Source organism: Oncorhynchus mykiss, chromosome 26, assembly GCF_057628025.1.
Source record: "Oncorhynchus mykiss isolate SJ-2025 chromosome 26, ASM5762802v1, whole genome shotgun sequence".
Classification (NCBI taxonomy): domain Eukaryota; kingdom Metazoa; phylum Chordata; class Actinopteri; order Salmoniformes; family Salmonidae; genus Oncorhynchus; species Oncorhynchus mykiss.
This window is the reverse complement of record NC_143047.1, coordinates 42,439,077-42,455,563: the sequence shown is the minus strand read 5'-3', so window position 1 is coordinate 42,455,563 and position 16,487 is coordinate 42,439,077. Positions and strand designations below refer to the sequence as shown.

The window sequence follows — 16,487 nt, the reverse complement described above, 5'->3', positions numbered from 1 at the left end:
AAAGCCCAGAATCATGTGAGCTACATTTTTTTTTTTAAACAAACGGAACTGCAGCTAATGAATTGGAACGAAGTGCATTTTTTACTGGGTGGCCGGGGAGGACTAGGGCTTTCCTTTCTTCTTCTTCTTCTACGGCCTTCAACGCCAAAGGCACTTGCTTTCAGAAGCCACTGTGTTAAGTTCAGGGACCTGAGCAGTGGCACTGTACCTTAGGAGCTTGTTTACAAAGCAGGCACGTCATTGAGCCAAAACCATCCAAATCCCCCACATATCTAGGTGATAAATATTATGATTGGCTACTGCCAAATGTAACCTAATTTTCACCTAGTCAAAATGGACAGCAGCTCTCCAATAACAAGGTCAAACCAACAAAACAATGGAGTTTATGAGGGGGAGGAGCCCTACTGAAGAGCACGAGACAGAATGACAGATGGTAACAATACTCTGTAGTGTAACTACCTCAATGTACAAAACAACAACAAGTCCATCATGTCAGTAGGCTTCACAGTATGGCAGTTCAGTTGTAGACATCTCAATGCAGTGAGTTGGGAGGAGGGGGGGACACCTACATCACCCATTAGCGTTACATAATGCTGAAGTCCCTATGCACATCCATTGAACAAAACGTACACAGCGTTTGTACTGGACGGGCTGCTAACATACCAGCGTAAACAAGGCTGCTACAGGTAGGCTGAAGTCCGAAGAGAGAGAGACAAGAGGGTCAAAGTCCGGTAACATTAATGTGTAAACCATAACAGCAAGGTCACGGGGAAAGCCTAACGCCAATACTTTCGGTCTGGAATGTGACTGTTTTTGATAAACAAACTAGCTGCCAAGGCGCGTTGTGTTGGTACTGTAGGTCTAGTGTAGAACAGTCCTAACTCTTTCAAACTCAAGGCAGGAGGCATAAAATCTGAGTACGGACACCTAGCTAACTAGATCAATCAATTGGCAGTTATCGAAAAGGTTTTCGAGGTATTTAAGTTAAATAAGTTAATTAAGTTACTGCCAAATGCACTCCTTTCTAGAGCTGTGAACCAAATGGACATATAACATGACATATGCCTGGTAGAAAGTTAGTAAAGCTGGTACAATAAAAAGATTATACATTAATACAAATAGATCAATGGTTAGCTAACGTTACCTTTGCAGAGTAGGCGAAATTCCTTTGTGGATGTCCACTTTTCTATCTATGTTGCCGAGCTTTCTTCAACTTAACTTCTAGCCAGTTCGTTCAACTAATACAACGGTACAATTGTATGAATAATCCAAGCCATTCAAAACATTGAATCCAATGAAAATGTTGAAAACCATCCAGACTGAAAGGTCCCCGACGGCGAACAAAAAAAGATAACTCCAAAAGGCCGCACCGCCAGACCCACATCAGAGGGCAACAACTCTAGCTAGCTATTTCGCTAACGGTAGTGACTTCTGCATTGCACAAAGATAAAAGTGAGTCAAACTGATTATTAGTGTTTGCACATATAATATACAGACACACAATTATTAACTCATCCTAACATTTTCTATACTTTGTTCAAGGGAAGAAAAAAAAGTGTAGTTAGGCAACACTCCTTACAAGGAACAAAAGTGGAAACAGATGTAGCTAGATAGCTAGCTACCGTTAGCAATCAAATGTCCAGAGCTAGCTCGGCACTACAGCCGGTTACGATAGCTCATTGGACTGCAACTAAAAAGTGTAATGTTACTGTCCAAGACAATACCAGGCAAAGCATATATATATTTAAAAAAAAGTGTTTATAAACCAACTTCAAGGGTCAAATAAAAAAAAAATGAAGACAAAGTCAGAAAACTTTTGCCAGCTAACGTTAGCTTAGCTTCCCGTCGACGAGCCGCGTCACCACATCACAGCCTGGCAAAAAAGAAAACTGTGGGATCCAAGAGAGGAGATCGCGGAAACTTTAAACTCCTTGGATTGAGCTCGAAACGCACTTGATAAATATGTATCCACGGCCAATTTGTCCATGGGTTACCAACGTATCAAATAAACCAGGTTTCCGTCCGAATGCAAGCTTTTAATCCAGTTTTCTTTGGTAGTCCAGCTCGACAGGAGCCGTCCCTCTCCCGGTCGGCTCAGGAGTCACTTCTTGTTGTCTATCGTTTCCTGCTCTCCTGTGCGTCAATACGTTGGAACGGTGGAAAGCACGTCGGTACGTCGCAAGCTACCGTCGGTGACCAAGGTTGCCGCTCATTCAGGCTGACGTTAGATTTACAGTATATTATCTTTGAGTGTGTTTTAGGTCTTTGTGATTAGCCTATGTGTGGTGGAATAATGGCAGCATTTTCCCTCTTGTCACTTGATTTTTTAAAACATTTATAATGGAAGAGATTTAGTTATCTTTGAAAAAATCACACACACTCACATACACACACACTCACACACACACACACACACACACACACACACACACACACACACACACACACACACACACACACACACACACACACACACACACACACACACACACACACACACACACACACACACACAGCACTCCAGAGACACTCCACAGGGTGTCTTTATTAAATTAATTATGCCCTCCATGTACACTATGAGACAGATATTGCCAATTTCTTTGTGAACAATTTAAATGTTTATTATCCTCAGCGTCCGGTCTGACCTGAATAATTTATGTCTTTAGAGACCTTCTGGGAATTTCCAGTCAATCAAGTGAGTAGACGTTTTGCTTCAGGGACCAGCAATATTGGCAGTAATCAGTCAACATAATCATCCTGAGCTCCAACATCCTCTCCAGCTTTTGAGAGTGAAGGAGAAAGAGAGAGGGGAAAAGCCAGAGAGAGATAATGTGAGGGTGGGTTTTGTTTAAATTAGTTATGGAGCCTCAGGATGGTCCTGTTAGACTACAGGATGGTTCTGTTAGACTACAGGATGGTTCTGTTAGACTACAGCAGTAGGATGGTTTTGTTAGACTACAGGATGGTTCTGTTAGACTACAGCAGAAGGATGGTTTCGTTAGACTACAGGATGGTTCTGTTAGACTACAGGATGGTTCTGTTAGACTACAGGATGATTATGTTAGACTACAGCAGTAGGATGGTTTTGTTAGACCACAGGATGGTTCTGTTAGACTACAGGATGGTTCTGTTAGACTACAGGATGGTTCTGTTAGACTACAAGATGGTTCTGTTAGACTACAGGATAGTTCTGTTAGACTACAGGATGGTTCTGTTAGACTACAGGATGGTTCTGTTAGACTACAAGATGGTTCTGTTAGACTACAGGATGGTTCTGTTAGACTACAGGATGGTTCTGTTAGACTACAGGATGGTTCTGTTAGACTACAGGATGGTCCTGTTAGATTACAGGATGGTTCTGTTAGACTACAGGATGGTCCTGTTAGACTACAGGATGGTCCTGTTAGACTACAGGATGGTTCTGTTAGACTACAGGATGGTTCTGTTAGACTACAGGATGGTCCTGTTAGACTACAAGATGGTTCTGTTAGACTACAGGATGGTTCTGTTAGACTACAGGATGGTTCTGTTAGACTACAGGATGATTATGTTAGACTACAGCAGTAGGATGGTTTTGTTAGACCACAGGATGGTTCTGTTAGACTACAGGATGGTTCTGTTAGACTACAGGATGGTTCTGTTAGACTACAGGATGGTTCTGTTAGACTACAGGATGGTTCTGTTAGACTACAGGATGGTCCTGTTAGACTACAGGATGGTTCTGTTAGACTACAGGATGGTCCTGTTAGACTACAGGATGGTTCTGTTAGACTACAGGATGGTCCTGTTAGACTACAGGATGGTTCTGTTAGACTACAGGATGGTTATGTTAGACTACAGGATGGTTCTGTTAGACTACAGCAGTAGGATGGTTCTGTTAGACTACAGGATGGTTCTGTTAGACTACAGCAGTAGCATGGTTATGTTAGACTACAGGATGGTTCTGTTAGACCACAGCAGTAGGATGGTTCTGTTAGACTACAGGTGGTTCTGTTAGACTACAGCAGTAGGATGGTTATGTTAGACTACATGATGGTTCTGTTAGACTACAGGATGGTCCTGTTAGACTACAGGATGGTTCTGTTAGACTACAGGATGGTCCTGTTAGACTACAGGATGGTTCTGTTAGACTACAGGATGGTTCTGTTAGACTACAGGATGGTCCTGTTAGACTACAGGATGGTTCTGTTAGACTACAGGATGGTTTTGTTAGACTACAGGATGGTTCTGTTAGACTACAGAATGGTTCTGTTAGACTACAGGATGGTTCTGTTAGACTACAGGATGGTCCTGTTAGACTACAGGATGGTTCTGTTAGACTACAGGATGGTCCTGTTAGACTACAGGATGGTTCTGTTAGACTACAGGATGGTTCTGTTAGACTACAGGATGGTCCTGTTAGACTACAGGATGGTCCTGTTAGACTACAGGATGGTTATGTTAGACTACAGGATGGTTCTGTTAGACTACAGGATGGTTCTGTTAGACTACAGCAGTAGGATGGTTTTGTTAGACTACAGGATGGTTCTGTTAGACTACAGGATGGTCCTGTTAGACTACAGGATGGTTCTGTTAGACTACAGGATGGTCCTGTTAGACTACAGGATGGTCCTGTTAGACTACAGGATGGTTCTGTTAGACTACAGGATGGTCCTGTTAGACTACAGGATGGTTCTGTTAGACTACAGGATGGTTTTGTTAGACTACAGGATGGTTCTGTTAGACTACAGGATGGTTCTGTTAGACTACAGCAGTAGGATGGTTTTGTTAGACTACAGGATGGTTCTGTTAGACTACAGGATGGTCCTGTTAGACTACAGGATGGTTCTGTTAGACTACAGGATGGTCCTGTTAGACTACAGGATGGTCCTGTTAGACTACAGGATGGTTCTGTTAGACTACAGGATGATCCTGTTAGACTACAGGATGGTTCTGTTAGACTACAGGATGGTTTTGTTAGACTACAGGATGGTTCTGTTAGACTACAGGATGGTTCTGTTAGACTACATCAGTAGTAATGAGACCCAACCTCTTCTCATAATGGCGTTATTGGGGGATGATGGAATTGCTAAACAGACAGTCACACTCTTATGACATAGCAGCGTGTGGTGGAACTGCAAAGTGACATCAGACCTGCTTCCCTGATCATCCATCAGACCTGCTTCCCTGATCATCCATCAGACCTGCTTCCCTGATCATCCGTCAGATCTGCTTCCCTGATCATCCGTCAGATCTGCTTCCCTGATCATCCATCAGATCTGCTTCCCTGATCATCCATCAGATCTGCTTCCCTGATCATCCATCAGACCTGCTTCCCTGATCATCCATCAGATCTGCTTCCCTGATCATCCATCAGACCTGCTTCCCTGATCATCCATCAGACCTGCTTCCCTGATCATCCATCAGACCTGCTTCCCTGATCATCCATCAGACCTGCTTCCCTGATCATCCATCAGATCTCCTTCCCTGATCATCCATCAGACCTGCTTCCCTGATCATCCATCAGATCTGCTTCCCTGATCATCCATCAGATCTGCTTCCCTGATCATCCATCAGATCTGCTTCCCTGATCATCCATCAGATCTGCTTCCCTGATCATCCATCGGATCTGCTTCCCTGATCATCCATCAGATCTGCTTCCCTGATCATCCATCAGATCTGCTTCCCTGATCATCCATCAGATCTGCTTCCCTGATCATTCATCGGATCTGCCTCCCTGATCATCCATCAGATCTGCTTCCCTGATCATCCATCAGATCTGCTTCCCTGATCATCCATCAGATCTGCTTCCCTGATCATCCATCAGATCTGCTTCCCTGATCATCCATCAGACCTGCTTCCCTGATCATCCATCAGATCTGCTTCCCTGATCATCCATCAGGCTTCCAGTTCCATTTAATATTTTATTGATTTGTTGATGTTTTATGTTTGTACTTATATTCACAATTCAGCTTTTAGCTGCCATGTATGCAAAAAACTAAACTAAACTATAATGCAGTTTACTGTGTGCTAGACTGTCCTGTCTGTGAACTAAAATGCAGTGTACTGTGTGCTACACTGTCCTGTCTGTGAACTATAATGCAGTGTACTGTGTGCTAGACTGTCCTGTCTGTGAACTATAATGCAGTTTACTGTGTGCTAGACTGTCCTGTCTGTGAACTATAATGCAGTGTACTGTGTGCTAGACTGTCCTGTCTGTGAACTATAATGCAGTTTACTGTGTGCTAGACTGTCCTGCCTATGAACTATAATGGGAATGGGACATTTATGTTGTGTATGAGGTAACCGGTTAACCAACCCTTTGAAACTTGAGGAAGGTACCCAGCACTCTACCTGTAAGGTCACACTGATGACAGGTCTAATGAGGTGTCTGTCACTACAGTCTTATCAATCCCTCCCCCCTCTCCCCATCACCCCCTAGCTATCTCCCTTCTCCCCCTCTACCCATCTCCCCTCTCCTCCTCATCCCCTAGTCCTCCTCCCTCCCCCTCTACCCATCTACCCCCTCTCTCGCTCTCCCCCTCTACCCATCTCTCCATCTCCCCTCTCTCGCTCTCCTCCTCTACCCATCACCCCCTAGTCCTCCTCCCTCCCCCTCTACCCATCTACCCCCTCTCTCGCTCTCCCCCTCTACCCATCTCCCCTCTCTCGCTCTCCTCCTCTACCCATCACCCCCTAGCCCTCCTCCCTCCCCCTATCCATCTACCCATCTCTCCCTCTACCCTCTCCCCTGTCTCCGCTCTCGTGTTTCACATAGACCTACACCCAAACCCAACCCTTGTCTGCCACCCCTGTCTGCCACCCCTGTCTGCCACCCCTGTCTGCCAGTCAGCGAATCACAGGACAGCCGTGCGTTTCTGTAACTCTTGACCTCTGAGCTTTACCCTGTCGCTTCCTGCCCGTTTCAACACTTTAAAAATAGATGGCCACCAATGACCACCACTTCCTCCCCAAGCTCTGACAGCTGACACACCCTACAGGAATGTGCCATGATCACGCCAGGTCTGCCCAACTACAGTTGAAGTGGGAAGTTTACATACGGTCACGGCTCTCGTCGAAAGGAGTGGACCAAAGCCCAGCGTGGAAAGTGTTCATGATTTTTATTATTTAAAAAAAACACTCAAACAAAAATAACAACGCGAACAGTTCTGTCAGGTACAGACACTAAACAGAAAACAACATCCCACAAATGCCAATTTATATATGATCCCCAATCAGAGACAACGATAGACAGCTGCCTCTGATTGGGAACCACTCGAACATAGACATAAGGAAACTAGAATGCCAACCCTAGTCACACTCTGAACTAACCAACATAGAGAATAAAAACCTCTCTATGGCCAGGGTGTGACACATACGCTTAGGTTGGAATCATTAAAACTCGTTTTTCAACCACTCCACAAATTTCTTGTTAACAAACTATAGTTTTGGCAAGTCGGTTAGGACATCTACTTTGTGCATGACACAAGTCATTTTTCCAACAATTGTTTGCAGACAGATTATTTCTCTGTATCACAATTCCATTGGGTCAGAAGTTTAAATACACTAAGTTGACTGTGCCTTTAAACAGCTTGGAAAATTCCAGAAAATTATGTCATGGCTTTAGAAGCTTCTGATAGGCTAGTTGACATCATTTGAGTCAAATGGAGGTGTACCTGTGGATGTATTTCAAGGCCTACCTTCAAATTCAGTGCTCTTTGCTTGACATCATGGGAAAATCTAAATAAATCAGCCAAGACCTCAGAAATTGTAGACCTCCACAAGTCTGGTTCATCCTTGGGAGCAATTTCCAAATGCCTGAATGTACCACCTTCATCTCACAAACAAAAGTACGCAAGTATGAACACCATGGGACCACACAGCTGTCATACCGCTCAGGAAGGAGACGCGTTCTGTCTCCTAGAGATGAATGTACTTTTGTGCGAAAAGTGCAAATCAATCCCAGAACAACAGCAAAGGACCTTGTGAAGATGCTGGAGGAAACGGGTACTAAAGTATCTATATCCACAGTAAAACAAGTCCTATATCGACATAACCTGAAAGGCCGCTCAGCAAGGAAGAAGCCACTGCTCCAAAACTGCCATAAAAAAAGCCAGACTACAGTTTGCAACTGCACATGGGGACAAAGATCTTACTTTTTTGGAGAAATGTCCTCTGGTCTGAATGAAACAAAATAGAACTGTTTGGCCATAATGACCATCGTTATGTTTGGAGGAAAAAGGGGGAGGCTTGCAAGCTGAAGAACACCATCCCAACCGTGAAGCACGGGGGTGGCAGCATCATGTTGTGGGGGTGCTTTGCTGCAGGAGGGACTGGTGCACTTCACAAAATAGATGGCATCATGAGGATGGAAATTATGTGGAAAAATTTAAGCAACATCTCAAGACTTCAGTCAGGAAGTTACAGCTTGGTCGCAAATGGGTCTTCCAAATGGACAATGACCTCAAGCATACTTCCAAAGTTGTGGCAAAATGGCTTAAGGACAACAAAGTCAAGGTATTGGAGTGGCCATCACAAAGCCCTGACCTCAATCCCATAGAAAATTTGCGGGCAGAACTGAAAAAGCGTGTGCGAGCAAGTAGGCCTACAAACCTGACTCAGTTACAGCAACTCCGTCAGGAGGAATGGGCCAAAATTCACCCAATTTGTTGTGGCGAGCTTGTGGAAGGCAATGCTAACAAATACTAATTGAGTGTATGTAAACTTCTGACCCACTGGGAATGTGATGAAAGAAATAAAAAAATAAATAAATCATTCTCTCTACCATTATTCTGACATTTCACATTCTTAAAATAAAAGGTGATCCTCACTGACCTAAAACAGGGAATTTTTACAAGGATTAAATGTCAGGAATTGTGAAAAACGGGAAGTACTGGTGCTGAAGGTGCTGCAGCGCCCCCTGGTGGTGAGATGGTAAAACTGCAACGATTTGTGTTGCAACAAGGGATGTCTGATGATGATGATGATGATGGTCTGTCAGAGATGGTGGATTATCACTGGCCCCACTAAAACGTAAGTTACAAATATACTGTAACTATGGCAAACTAGACAAGACATGCCATTATGCTTGAATTAATACTACATACTACAATAGATACTGTTAGTCTGGGTGATAATAGTCCTGGATTTAACTCATATTTGACCACAGGAGGGCAGTGTAAATCAACATACTTATACTACAGTACAGTACTTGGGTCATTCTTAGGCTGCGGAAATATTTTAAAATTATATATATATATATATATATTTATTTTTACTAGAATAAATGCGTTTTCTGAACAGCGCACGACATTAAGTAGATATTAAACCTTCAAGAAAACCCATTCTCCCACCTCAGGCATTAAAGCCCTTGTTTATTATTGTCCATTTTTGTCTGATGTGGACACCATTTATCTTCAACCCCGTCACAGACAATATGGAAGTTGTCTGCATGTAAAACATATACATTAACCTGATGCTCATGTGTTTCCCCCAAAACATATTCAATTATTATAAATATAAAATGTCAAATCTCTGAATGTTGCTTTATGTAACTCTGAGATAAGACACATTATGTGTCAGCGGGTTCATCATTTAAATAAAAAAACAAGCTTTCAATTCAGCATTTCAACACGAATCTAATCTTTTTGGGATTGTCCTTAACATTTCAGACTGAGCTCAGGAAACACTAAATTCATATTTAGTCATCTTTGCCATGTTATTGAACAAATATTGTCATGGAACAGGGTTGAAACTAGCGTGACAGGGTTGAATACTGTAACAGGGTTGAATACTGTAACAGGGTTGAATACTGTAACAGGGTTGAATACTGTAACAGGGTTGAATACTGTAACAGGGTTGAATACTGTAACAGGGTTGAAACTAGCGTGACAGGGTTGAATACTGTAACGGGGTTGAATACTGTAACAGGGTTGAATACTGTAACAGGGTTGAGACTAGGGTGACAGGGTTGAATACTGTAACAGGGTTGAATACTGTAACAGGGTTGAATACTGTAACGGGGTTGAATACTGTAACAGGGTTGAATACTGTAACAGGGTTGAATACTGTAACGGGGTTGAATACTGTAACAGGGTTGAATACTGTAACAGGGTTGAATACTGTAACAGGGTTGAATACTGTAACGGGGTTGAGACTAGGGTGACAGGGTTGAATACTGTAACAGGGTTGAATACTGTAACAGGGTTGAATACTGTAACAGGGTTGAATACTGTAACGGGGTTGAGACTAGGGTGACAGGGTTGAATACTGTAACGGGGTTGAATACTGTAACAGGGTTGAATACTGTAACAGGGTTGAATACTGTAACAGGGTTGAATACTGTAACGGGGTTGAGACTAGGGTGACAGGGTTGAATACTGTAACAGGGTTGAATACTGTAACAGGGTTGAATACTGTAACAGGGTTGAATACTGTAACAGGGTTGAATACTGTAACAGGGTTGAAACTAGCGTGACAGGGTTGAATACTGTAACGGGGTTGAATACTGTAACAGGGTTGAATACTGTAACAGGGTTGAATACTGTAACGGGGTTGAATACTGTGACAGGGTTGAATACTGTAACAGGGTTGAATACTGTAACAGGGTTGAATACTGTAACAGGGTTGAATACTGTAACAGGGTTGAATACTGTAACGGGGTTGAATACTGTAACAGGGTTGAATACTGTAACGGGGTTGAGACTAGCGTGACAGGGTTGAATACTGTAACAGGGTTGAATACTGTAACAGGGTTGAATACTGTAACAGGGTTGAGACTAGCGTGACAGGGTTGAATACTGTAACAGGGTTGAATACTGTAACAGGGTTGAGACTAGCGTGACAGGGTTGAATACTGTAACAGGGTTGAATACTGTAACAGGGTTGAGAATAGCGTGACAGGGTTGAATACTGTAACAGGGTTGAATACTGTAACAGGGTTGAATACTGTAACAGGGTTGAATACTGTAACGGGGTTGAATACTGTAACAGGGTTGAATACTGTAACGGGGTTGAATACTGTAACAGGGTTGAATACTGCAACAGGGTTGAATACTGTAACGGGGTTGAATACTGTAACGGGGTTGAATACTGTAACAGGGTTGAATACTGTAACAGGGTTGAGACTAGCGTGACAGGGTTGAATACTGTAACAGGGTTGAATACTGTAACAGGGTTGAATACTGTAACAGGGTTGAATACTGTAACAGGGTTGAATACTGCAACGGGGTTGAATACTGTAACGGGGTTGAATACTGTAACGGGGTTGAATACTGTAACAGGGTTGAATACTGTAACAGGGTTGAATACTGTAACAGGGTTGAATACTGTAACAGGGTTGAGACTAGCGTGACAGGGTTGAATACTGTAACAGGGTTGAATACTGTAACAGGGTTGAATACTGTAACAGGGTTGAATACTGTAACAGGGTTGAGACTAGCGTGACAGGGTTGAATACTGTAACAGGGTTGAATACTGTAACAGGGTTGAATACTGTAACAGGGTTGAATACTGTAACAAGGTTGAATACTGTAACAGGGTTGAATACTGTAACAGGGTTGAATACTGTAACGGGGTTGAGACTAGCGTGACAGGGTTGAATACTGTAACAGGGTTGAATACTGTAACAGGGTTGAGACTAGCGTGACAGGGTTGAATACTGTAACAGGGTTGAATACTGTAACAGGGTTGAATACTGTAACAGGGTTGAATACTGTAACAGGGTTGAGACTAGCGTGACAGGGTTGAATACTGTAACGGGGTTGAGACTAGCGTGACAGGGTTGAATACTGTAACAGGGTTGAATACTGTAACAGGGTTGAATACTGTAACAGGGTTGAGACTAGCGTGACAGGGTTGAATACTGTAACAGGGTTGAATACTGTAACAGGGTTGAATACTGTAACAGGGTTGAATACTGTAACAGGGTTGAATACTGTAACGGGGTTGAATACTGTAACGGGGTTGAATACTGTAACTGGGTTGAATACTGTAACAGGGTTGAATACTGTAACAGGGTTGAATACTGTAACAGGGTTGAATACTGTAACAGGGTTGAAGAGACACATCGGTTTCCATATAAACTAGTTTAATTTACTATCAAAATCCCTCCCAGATTTACACCAAAACATTACATTTCATTGTACGCAACCATATAATAAGGACATTAGATATATTTAGAATAATCTGGCTTTTATTAACCAAACTGCAGTAAATATCGAAACAAATAAAAACACATCAGGCGTTAGGGTAGTTAATAACATTCAACAGGTTTCATCAGAAAGGTTCAGCGTGTCATCAAACTGTAGGAACATTTTCCAAGGGCATTTAGAATGTTAGAACAGCTGTTAACTACAGCACTAGTGTCACCATGACGACCCTTCATTCATTCATTCATTCATTAGTGGTTTTCTTCCTGAGAGCCCAATCATCTCTCTCAACCTCTACATGGTGGGTTGTCACACGCTGTGTGGGTGTGGAATCATCTCAAGGACTTCCTCAAACTGAAACCAGTGGATGTCGTCTTGAGAAGGCCAGAAAAATATCTGTTTGGTCCTAAACGATGCATATATTTCACTTGTACACTCATTTCACTTGTACACTCATTTCACTTGTACACTCATTTCACTTGTACACTCATTTCACTTGTACACTCATTTCACTTGTACACTCATTTCATCTGTGTCGAGGATGATGCCTGGATGAAGGTGATCATATTCCACTACACACCACTGACCAAGAAGACCTGGATTTACCCACTGGATTTCGTCCACAGCTTGTGGATTCTCCTCATTGGCTGTTCTGGAGCAGCCAGGACCTCCTGCCTGAACCTGAGGCGCTGTGTGTTAAAACATGTACAGTTTAGCTCCTTCTTTGTTGAACGAAGACAGCCGACATCACGAGACATCAGCTCACCAGGAGCAAGGCTGATATTCTCATGGTGGAGGGCATCGCTTTTATCGGGCCTTGGCATCATCTCCATCGCACGTTCAACATCGGCCCTCTTCACAAAGAACAGCTTCACTGACGTGTTTGTCTCACGGAGGGCTTAGTCAAAGCTCCTGTGCATCGCTGATATCACGGCCCTCAGCCACCAGCCTGTTCTCTTCAACGTTCCTCCCACACCACCAGGAGCCACTTTTCCATGGCTTGACTCAAAGTTCCATGTACCAGCTTTGAATTCCCGTTTGTGTAATTATTGTTGTGAAAAGCAGGAAGTTGCCTCTCTGCTTATACTGTGTGCAAGAACCATCAGTAAAAAACGTGCAATACAGACACTTGTGGATGTGTGTCCTGAAGGGAGTCCAGCACTGGATGGAGGTGTTTCCATATAGGAGTAGGGATGTGTGTCCTGAAGGGAGTCCAGCACTGGATGGAGGTGTTTCCATATAGGAGGAGGGATGTGTGTCCCGAAGGGAGTCCAGCACTGGATGGAGGTGTTTCCATATAGGAGGAGGGCCTTTGTGCCTAGAGGGGGAGATGGTTGTGAAGCGTATCGGCTCCTGTTGGTCTACATACAGTAAGTACCCCAGTATGTAGAGAGGGCTGCAGGTGTGGAGCCCCAAAGGCAACAGCTTGGATCTCCCACGTGTATCTGCAGACATAGTTGTCTGAAAAGTCCACATGGATCAAGGTCTCCTCCGTTGCCATGTTTTTCCTGAGCTCACGGCAGCAGGTGTATTGCTGTTTAATGTTGAACAGGTGTTTTCTTAAACTTGTGAATGTAGTTGTGGAGCAACCCGGTAAGGTTCTGCTGGGTGCTATCAACAGTTCTCTTGACAGGGATCCTAAATGAGGAACTTTCTTTTCATTGGCCTTTGTCTTCTGTGACCAATTAGAGAAAGGAAACTTTTACCATACCATCACATTTACCTGGAGAGGAGGACAGACTTTTACCATACCATCACATTTACCTGGAGAGGAGGACAGACTTTTACCATCACATTTATCTGGAGAGGAGGACAGACTTTTACCATCACATTTACCTGGAGAGGAGGACAGACTTTTACCATCACATTTACCTGGAGAGGAGGACAGACTTTTACCATACCATCATATTTACCTGGAGAGGAGGACAGACTTTTACCATCACATTTACCTGGAGAGGAGGACAGACTTTTACCATCACATTTACCTGGAGAGGAGGACAGACTTTTACCATCACATTTACCTGGAGAGGAGGACAGACTTTTACCATCACATTTACCTGGAGAGGAGGACAGACTTTTACCATCACATTTACCTGGAGAGGAGGACAGACTTTTATCATCACATTTACCTGGAGAGGAGGACAGACTTTTACCATACCATCACATTTACCTGGAGAGGAGGACAGACTTTTACCATACCATCACATTTACCTGGAGAGGAGGACAGACTTTTACCATCACATTTACCTGGAGAGGAGGACAGACTTTTACCATCACATTTACCTGGAGAGGAGGACAGACTTTTACCATCACATTTACCTGGAGAGGAGGACAGACTTTTACCAAACCATCACATTTACCTGGAGAGGAGGACAGACTTTTACCATCACATTTACCTGGAGAGGAGGACAGACTTTTACCATCACATTTACCTGGAGAGGAGGACAGACTTTTACCATCACATTTACCTGGAGAGGAGGACAGACTTTTACCATCACATTTACCTGGAGAGGAGGACAGACTTTTACCATACCATCACATTTACCTGGAGAGGAGGACAGACTTTTACCATCACATTTACCTGGAGAGGAGGACAGACTTTTACCATCACATTTACCTGGAGAGGAGGACAGACTTTTACCATCACATTTACCTGGAGAGGAGGACAGACTTTTACCATACCATCACATTTACCTGGAGAGGAGGACAGACTTTTACCTGGAGAGGAGGACAGACTTTTACCATCACATTTACCTGGAGAGGAGGACAGACTTTTACCATACCATTTACCTGAAGAGGAGGACAGACTGTTACCATCACATTTACCTGGAGAGGAGGACAGACTTTTACCATCACATTTACCTGGAGAGGAGGACAGACTTTTACCATCACATTTACCTGGAGAGGAGGACAGACTTTTACCATCACATTTACCTGGAGAGGAGGACAGACTTTTACCATCACATTTACCTGGAGAGGAGGACAGACTTTTACCATCACATTTACCTGGAGAGGAGGACAGACTTTTACCATCACATTTACCTGGAGAGGAGGACAGACTTTTACCATCACATTTACCTGGAGAGGAGGACAGACTTTTACCATCACATTTACCTGGAGAGGAGGACAGACTTTTACCATCACATTTATCTGGAGAGGAGGACAGACTTTTACCATACCATCACATTTACCTGGAGAGGAGGACAGACTTTTACCATCACATTTACCTGGAGAGGAGGACAGACTTTTACCATACCATCACATTTACCTGGAGAGGAGGACAGACTTTTACCATCACAATTACCTGAAGAGGAGGACAGACTTTTACCATCACATTTACCTGGAGAGGAGGACAGACTTTTACCATCACATTTACCTGGAGAGGAGGACAGACTTTTACCATCACATTTACCTGGAGAGGAGGACAGACTTTTACCATACCATCACATTTACCTGGAGAGGAGGACAGACTTTTACCATCACATTTACCTGGAGAGGAGGACAGACTTTTACCATCACATTTACCTGGAGAGGAGGACAGACTTTTACCATCACATTTACCTGGAGAGGAGGACAGACTTTTACCATACCATCACATTTACCTGGAGAGGAGGACATACTTTTACCATCACATTTACCTGGAGAGGAGGACAGACTTTTACCATCACATTTACCTGGAGAGGAGGACAGACTTTTACCATACCATCACATTTACCTGGAGAGGAGGACAGACTTTTACCTGGAGAGGAGGACAGACTTTTACCATCACATTTACCTGGAGAGGAGGACAGACTTTTACCATACCATCACATTTACCTGAAGAGGAGGACAGACTTTTACCATCACATTTACCTGGAGAGGAGGACAGACTTTTACCATCACATTTACCTGGAGAGGAGGACAGACTTTTACCATACCATCACATTTACCTGGAGAGGAGGACAGACTTTTACCATCACATTTACCTGGAGAGGAGGACAGACTTTTACCATACCATCACATTTACCTGGAGAGAAGGACAGACTTTTACCATCACATTTACCTGGAGAGGAGGACAGACTTTTACCATACCATCACATTTACCTGGAGAGGAGGACAGACTTTTACCATCACATTTACCTGGAGAGGAGGACAGACTTTTTCCATACCATCACATTTACCTGGAGAGAAGGACAGACTTTTACCATCACATTTACCTGGAGAGGAGGACAGACTTTTACCTGGAGAGGAGGACAGACTTTTACCATCACATTTACCTGGAGAGGAGGACAGACTTTTACCATCACATTTACCTGGAGAGGAGGACAGACTTTTACCATCACATTTACCTGGAGAGGAGGACAGACTTTTACCATCACA

General features: G+C 43.5%; 1 protein-coding gene across 50 annotated transcripts in view; it reads right to left on the bottom strand.

Annotated features, from left to right (window-relative positions):
• The window catches only part of ppfia1 (PTPRF interacting protein alpha 1), a 108,945-nt gene extending 106,787 nt beyond the window's left edge, over window positions 1-2,158 (bottom strand). For 49 of the 50 annotated variants that reach the window (XM_090223108.1, XM_090223109.1, XM_090223122.1 and 46 more), the window contains exon 1: window positions 1,145-2,158. The gene's annotated coding sequence lies outside the window, so the exon portion shown is untranslated. The remainder of the gene's footprint in view (window positions 1-1,144) is intronic. The other variant, XM_090223156.1, reaches the window with a different exon arrangement.
• Window positions 2,159-16,487: the final 14,329 nt, after the last annotated feature.